Consider the following 7,111-nt stretch of genomic DNA (forward strand, 5'->3'; position numbering starts at 1 on the left):
TAGCCATTTGAATAATTCCTGCTGAATCTTTTTGATGACTGACTGTGTGAGTCAGTTAAAACTTTTGGAGCCTTGTTCGTACTTTCAATAGGCTGTTCAACCAGTTTACTTGGCTCAGTTTGTTCTTGTACCACAACTGATTTGACAAAGTGAATGTATTTCCTTTTATCCATATTCAATTTTGGTCGAGTATCATTGGAAGACATTTCATCTTGGTTACTGAACCCTAAACCACTTTTATCAGTAACTGATTTCTGTGAGTTCTGTATTTCAGTTAATGCAGCAGATGATTTGTTCCACGCCTGAATAAGCTCAGTTTGCTTTGAATTTTCAAGCATCAACTTTTGAATCATTGATTGATTCCTGATTCTTTCAGCATTGAGCTCAGCAATCTCCCTTTTTAAACTTAACACATCAACTGATTCATCAGTTTTAGTTTTATTGTCTATGAGATCAGTTTGCTATGCTCTGGCCCTTTCAAAAGATATGGCAAGCTTGTGGTACTCATTAACCATGTCATGAAGAGTTGAAATGAGTTATTCTCTAGTGAAATCAGTTGAGGTGAAGTCAAATACCTGTTGACTGCTTGACTCTACTTCTTTATCACCAACCATTAGACACTTCACTTCCTCTTCACCATCACTTGAACTGCATGAGGTTTCTGGCTCTGACTCCTCGCTGTCAGTTTCTGCCCATTTAGATTTACTTTCTTCAGCTAAGAGCACCTCATGCTTCTTCCTGAAAGACTTCTTATCGTCCTTGGATCTCTTTTTGTGCTCATATGAATTTTTCTTTCTTTCAGTCGAGCCTTGACTGTCCTTCTTGGGTTTGGGACAGTCAGCAATGAAGTGACCGGGTTTGCCACAGTTGTAGCAAGCATTTGATTCCTCTTTAGAATTGTTTATCTGATAATGCTTCTGGAAGTTCCCTTGATTCTTCCTCATAAACCTTCCAAATGTTTTGATGAATAATGACATAGCATCATTGCTCAGTTGATCAGCAACCTTCTCGACTGAACCAGTTGGTTATGTTCTGACAGCAGCTAAGACAGTTGTGGCTGGTGGAGTAGAAGGTTCTCCTTCTCGAGTTTGCAGCTCAAACTCATAGGCCTTCAGATCAGCGAATAGGTCATGAATCTCAACCTTGTTTAGATCCTTGGAATCCCTCATTGCCATGGTCTTAACGTCCCACTCCTTGGGAAGACCTTTGATCATTTTTAATGCAACTTCTTTGTTGGTATACACTTTTCCAAGAGCATTTAGCTCATTGATGATACAACTGACTCTTTCATCATACTTATGCATCGATTCTCCAGCTCTCATCTTGATGTTGTCAAACTTCTGAACAGCAATAGAAAGTTTATTCTCTTTCGTTTGTTCATTTCCTTCACAAAGCTGGATCAGTTTTTCCCAAATTTCCTTAGCTGTCTTACACATCTTGATTTTGCTGAAAGTTACTTTATCCAGCATTTTGTACAGTATATCCTTTGCCACATTGTCCAAATTTGCTTTTCTTTTATCCTCAGCAGTCCATTCATCTCTGGGCTTTTCAATTCTATGAGGTGCCCCATCGGTGATTGCAACTGCTGTGTTGGCTTTCAATATTTTCATCGGACCTTCAGTGATGACATACCACATGTCATCATCTTGTGCAGCTAAGTGAGCATGCATCCTGATTTTCCAATCATCGAAGTCTTCTCTGGAGAACATAGGGATTTTATTGAAAGATGCCATGATAATGAGTTTGAGTAGAAATATTCTGTGACGAGATACAACGGCTCTGATACCATTTGAAAGGATCGGTTAGAAGGTGATAAGTGTTTAGAAGGGGGGGTTGAATAAACACTCACGGATTATATATATTTTTCAAAAATTGGGTTCAGTTTAGTGACAAACTGACACTCGGTATCTCGTTAGTCGATAACAATCAGTTTAACTGAAAAACAATTGCGGAAGTAAACTGACTGAGAGATAGAATAACTGACTGAAAATAATAACTGAAATAAAATGCACACGATTTGTTTCTGGATGTTCGGAGAATAAAATAACTCCTACGTCACCCCTTCTATCACGAAGATAGGATTTTCACTAAAAGACTTTGATCGAATACAAAAGTTGTAGTGACCCACTTCAGTTTGGATTTAACACTGCCAAAACTGAAACTCTTAGTTCACAAAAACTTTTACAGTGCGTGACTGAATTTAACACGACTGAATGAATCTAACAATGATTTCAAAGTCTAACAAGCTCGTAAATGTAACCTTGATTGCTACTGATCAATCTGATAAGAGTGAGCTTTTGATATTTAAATACGAGTAGTGATTTTAGCAGTGTAACAGCAAGCTTGAATAGAATAGTTGTTCGTGTTTTTTTTTTTCGACTGCTCTTCTCGCCTATTTATAGGATTCTCTTCCAACAGGTAACAATAAATAATATTTGAATCTTTATATCCGTTGATTGCCACGTCAATATTCCTCTTACAACCGTACACTGCAATCTCTGAAATGCGGCGTTCCACTAAGTAACAGTCTGCTGTGTACTGCTGTCGGTTGAATGTCCTTTCCCGATAACTGATGACGTGTTCAGCTGAAGAATCAGCTGCTGAGCAATAGCTGGTAAGGTTTACAACTGCTGTTAGTTGACTGCTCGTTCAGTTGCGTAAATCAGTTGCGTAGTTCAATTGCGGCTTCACGCGTTCAGTTATTATAATCGGTTGGTTTGAGCTTTTGTCCTTCAGTTTGTCAAACGTCGAAACTTAGTTTCCAACACGAGTTCTACGCAAGAATCTTCAAGTTTTTGAGCATGAAAATGCCAAGGCACGCATGGATCTCTTTTTTATCTTTATTCACGCCAATATTATGCTGAAATATATGTAAATGCATGAGAATTTATTTATCTAACTTAGGGTTTCGTTTTTATGCAAAGATTTGAAATGAAAGTTCATCCTTTTGTTTCATTCTCATGTTTTCTTGATTATGGTGCAAGGGGATGCAAGAATTAGGACCTTAAGGGGCTGTACATGTCGAGGATCAAGGTATGATAGGTGCTGGAGTATCGAGTTGTCGAGTTTGAGAGTGAATCATCCGGATCGAGAGCTTTGTTCAAGGTGTCGGGTAGATCGGATGATAGGAGGGAAAGCCGACGGTGCAAGGGTGGCTACAGGCCTTGGACTAGACTCTAGTGGGTCTTAATCATGTCCTGGAAGGGCTCAAACACCGCTAGTCTTGACCTTAGGGCCGCACGAGGGAGACAAGAGAAGGGAGTGTCACGATTGTGCGTTTTTGGTGGCTAGCGAGCGGTTGCGACTTGAAGCATGCATGGGGCTGTGAGCTGGGGTTAGGTCGGTCCAAGAGGGTCCTAAGATGGGCTAGGAAGGGCTGGTCCAAGTGGGTTAGGTCTAGGATTGATAAAACACGAGTTTAACGCGACTAGGATTTGAGGATTAGCAAGGGCCAAAAAATCCAGCAGCTTGCAGGGGCTGTTCGAGGGGCTTAGTGGTCTGGTCTAGATTTTTTAAGGGCTGTTAGGAGGTGATTAAGTTGTGTTAAAAAATTGAGAAAATTTTTGTTAAGTTTCGGGTCGATTCGGGTTAAAACCGGGACCCCGATCCAAGTTTTAAAGTGAACCGTATATGTTTTGGAAGGGGCTCGAGTTTACATCTAATCCAAAACCATCTCGGGCAGCCCTAGACATTACGCCACATGCTTACTGAAGTCTTCAGGTTGCTCGTGTTAAATTTTTTTTAAAAAAATCTACACTGCCCATGAAAGCGATGTTGCACTGTCTGCAGGGGGCCGTTGGCGTTGTCCAAAACTGTTTCAAGCAACAACACTCAAATTTTTTTTTCGTTCTTGATTTTCAAAAATATTTTTTATGGCACCACAATTAGTTGAACAATTTCTTATGTGGTTAGAAATATTTATAATCAACGTGATTTAAACAATTAAACAGAACAAATTATACGATTGAGAAACCTTGGCTCTTACACTATTATTAGAGTATTGTTTTCTCACACCCAATACATAGCGGAATTTTAAAATTTTTAGTTTTGATAATAAAAACTTTAATTGGGTGTCGTATGATTCTAAATCCATCCATATGATGTTTATTAAAAGTTTACATTTAATCATTAACGCTCGACACCAATTATTTCAGATTTTAAGTGGAGATAAACCTTCTTTTAAATCCTAATGAATGATCTAATGGATGTCGTCTTTCTTCAATATCCAAGAATTGGGTCCACGATTGAAATCTTTGCTCATCGTCTAGATTGTACTAGAAATATAGACATAATTTGCATTGAGAATCAATTGCCGGAAAATGATAAGATTCCGACGGTCGCACGACAGTGACACGGTGGGGTAGCAGCGGCGTACGATGGTGGAAGGGAGGTCTCAGTCATGGATTGTCCTCGAGAGGTGGTGGCCTAAATTGAGATTTGCGAGGAGAGAGAGAATCTAGATTTTGTCAATCTTGGTATTGATATGTTGTTTTTAATCAACCTTTGATTAAATATATTTTTCGTCTCTCAAGTGTACATGATTCTTCTAAAACTAAGATTTTCTCCTTTGTCAGATCTCATGTATATCTAATAAACTTTTGAATAAGATTCGATAAAATTATATAAGCTCTTATCTATCCATAAGATTCTAGAACCTTCTATAATTCTCATTGGGAGATTTGACCAATTAGAGAATGTGAGGCATATTGATTATATTTATGATTAATTATCAAACAATATTGATTAATATAAAATTATAGCGGAAAAATTGTCTAGAATACATAAAATGGACCTCAGAACCTGTAAAAAAATTCGTCATGACCTCCTCGTAAATAAAACTTACAAAAAATTTAAAATACATGTAAAATAAAAATGACTCAAGGATGACAGTTGTATTCATAAATAGTCACACACAAGTACTGACAAGGAATAAATAAAAAATTCACAAGCAACAGTTCAAATAAAGCCGAAAAATCTCAAAATAGCATAAAATAAAACCAAACAAACAATAACAACTTCAAAATAATCATACAGATTCACGAGGCATCCCTCGGTAAATAGACAATTGACATAAAACTGAAAAGATTTCAATATATATAAATATACTAACTTGGAGACTTCAACTCTGATAAACAAACAATATTATCTCACTCACGAAATCCACTGGCAGACCCTTTGTTTGGTGCTGCGAAACTACTAGAGTGACCTACCTTGGTGCTCAACAACACCACAGTAGTCGCCCAATATAAAATACTGAGGTTAGGATTCTGGCATGAAACAGTTTGTTGGAACTTTTCAAGTTCGCATTCTTGATTTTGATGATAACAAAACTTGTTAATTGTGTTACTAATGATCTACCTTAGTGTGCAACATCTAGGATCACTCACGAGATGTTTACATCGCAAAACTAAAGACCCAACTGATCGCACAAAATGAATCACTCTAACTGGTTACGTCAATTGAGCAGTCCAGGTGATTGTCCATTTGATAGGTGATTTAGCAGGAAAACCTCAGAAGCCTGGCCAGCCGAAGGAGTGTTCAACTGCTGAAGAAACCCAGCTGATCAGTTCAACTGAACAAGTGTGAAATCAGTTCAACTGACGAGTCAACTGATTTCACCAACCCAACTGAAAGATCAGTTCAACTGACCAGTTCGAAGCATCAGTTAGAATCTTTCAGTTATGGATGAAGACAAACTCTTTCAAGTGGAATCCAGCTGTACGTGAAGGTACAAAGCCATTATCCAGTCAAAGGACAATAATGGACGTTGCATCAGTGCATAAAAGACAAAACGTTTCAGAAGGGCAGTCGAAAAGTCGAGACACAAAGACCAAGAAATGAATTTAAGATGCAACAGATACAATAATTGAGTCTCACTGTACGATCAGTTGTCCTGCAGATATAAATAGAAGATCAGTGAAGACTCAAACAATATATACAACTCAAGAGAGAGAAAAAAAGGGCACGCTTCAAAGTCATATCATCTTAAGAGAAGCATTCAGCCCAGTCGAGGGAACTCTTTACAGATAAATCAGCTTAGATCAAAAGCGTATTTCCCTCAGTGCGTGAGAACATCCTTGTTCAGTTCTCACGCACACAAACACTCTCAACCACTCAAATAAAGTCTTGCACAAAGATGTTAGACTTGTGTATGTAGTCTTTCTCACATAGAAATTAAAGAAGTGTTGACTGAAATGTGCTGCCTTCAGTCGAAGTCTAGGAGTTCAGTTTAGGCAGTGGGTAAGTCATAGCTGAGTGGGTTTGTACAAAGAGTTGCATAAATCAAAGTCTTCTAGTGGATCCTACCCGAGGCGATAGAAGGGGTGACGTAGGAGCAATTGAAGTCTCCGAACATCCATAAACATATCTTGTGTATTTAACTGTTTAAATATTGTTTTTAAACTGTTTGGATCAGTTAGAGTATCCATTAGTTCAGTTGTCACCATAACTAAACTGATGAATACAAAAACTAATCTATCTCTTTTTGGTTATTCAGTTTACATAAGATAAAATGCTTTCTAATATAACAGTCTTCTTCACGAAGGATTACTTCGAGTTTCTTCCGTTTGGTTTTTTAACTAAACTCGATTTAATTCATCGGTATTAATATTCTTAGAACACGAGCTATTGCAGCTCATTGGAGAATATTTTGTTTGAAGCATCTGAAAGATTGCTCAGCAAACGATCCTTCAACTGGTATCAGAGCAGGTTGTTCTAAAAAGAACATTTGAAGAAAACTGTATTTTAAAATCTTACTTTAAAATAGTGTTAAAAGCTATTTAAAAGTATCTCATACGATTTTCAAAACTATTTGAAAATATTTATATATCACTCTTTGGTAAAGAGTTGAGAGGATTGGCTCTCCGACTAATATTGCAGCCACTTCTTTAGACTCTTTACTTAGGGGTTTTAATTAGTCTGCAGGGGACTGAGAATCATCTGTAAAGATGCACAGCTAAATTGCTCCTTGAACAAGTCTTCAGTTGCAAGCCTACCAGGTCAGCTGTTCTTCAGACGAAACTCATCCATGCTGGGACGTTGGATGATTAAAATCACCAGCTGCATTCCAGTTGAGCCTAGTAAGAGTCTGCTCGACCAGATAGTCTGCTAA

This window comes from Primulina tabacum, chromosome 10 (genome assembly GCF_025594145.1).
Source record: "Primulina tabacum isolate GXHZ01 chromosome 10, ASM2559414v2, whole genome shotgun sequence".
NCBI classification, from domain to species: Eukaryota; Viridiplantae; Streptophyta; class Magnoliopsida; order Lamiales; family Gesneriaceae; genus Primulina; species Primulina tabacum.